The following is a 1123-nucleotide window of genomic DNA, read 5'->3' on the forward strand; positions in this document are numbered from 1 at the left end:
AATTGAAGACGTGTGTACACTCTGCACTCAACCATTTTTCCTTATTATATTCACCCGCGGGGACCGCCAGCAGCAAAAAAGAAGAAAAAAAGTAGCAGCTGCAGCAGCTGCAGCGGCAGTTTGTTGTTTTCTCGTGCATGCAGTGCTAGCTCAACTGATAAAGTTTAGTTCACACCTCAGCTGCAGCAACACAAAAAAATACAAAAATAAAAGTGAATGGAAATAAGAAACATTAACACTAAACACAGAAAAATACAAAAATAAAAATGAATGCAAATAAGAAACATAAACACTACACAAATATGAAAACATAAACAATTACAAAACATTGCGGGCCTGAGAAGAATTCATATATATATATATATATATATATATATATATATATATATATATATATATATATATATATATATATGCAGAGAAACTCGATACGGTGATGAGAATGACGAGCTATAACAACAACCCCCTCGCCTCTTGTGTTGCTCTCGTATGCATCGATGAAGTTCATCTTCTCAACATAAAACACAGAGGCCCTGTCTTGGTATGTCTCCACTTTATATAATATTTTACATTCATATAACATCTGAATTTCTACGGTTTTATGCAGTGTATACAGTGTATACGGATGTTGTAGATATTGTATATGTTATGTATGTATTGTATATGTTGTATATAGTATATGTGGTGTATATGTTATATATATATATATATATATATATATATATATATATATATATATATATATATGCATGGCATATATCATATATAATATACAAAATAAAAATAATATCTAAGCAATAAACACAAATATATAAGTAAATATAAACAAAAAAAAAATATAAAAAAAGCAGCAAAAGGGTGTTTATAATATTTCAACTTTAGGAGGCGATAGTGGCTCGCCTGAAGCTGCATGCATGCAGTGTATGCATGCGTCTTCGTTTTGTTGCTGTGTCTGCAACAATAACAAATATAAAACAACTTGCTCTCTGGTTGGGGGGCAGCAGCAGACAGTTCAGCAGCAGCTACAGACCCGTCCCTCTCACTCTCCATGTCTTCGGATATTTTAAAGGGAATATGAACGGCTTTCTGGTTAGATACAAATATATATATATATATATATATA

General features: G+C 31.7%; 1 protein-coding gene across 1 annotated transcript in view; it reads right to left on the reverse strand.

The window, feature by feature from the left end:
• Positions 1 to 1123, reverse strand: part of EMH_0007630 (uncharacterized protein) — a gene marked incomplete at both ends in the record, with an annotated part of 7790 nt that overhangs the window by 2582 nt on the left and 4085 nt on the right. The gene's annotated exons all lie outside the window — the stretch shown is intronic.

Source organism: Eimeria mitis, genomic scaffold (assembly GCF_000499745.2).
Source record: "Eimeria mitis Houghton genomic scaffold, Emh_scaff317, whole genome shotgun sequence".
Lineage (NCBI taxonomy): Eukaryota > Apicomplexa > Conoidasida > Eucoccidiorida > Eimeriidae > Eimeria > Eimeria mitis.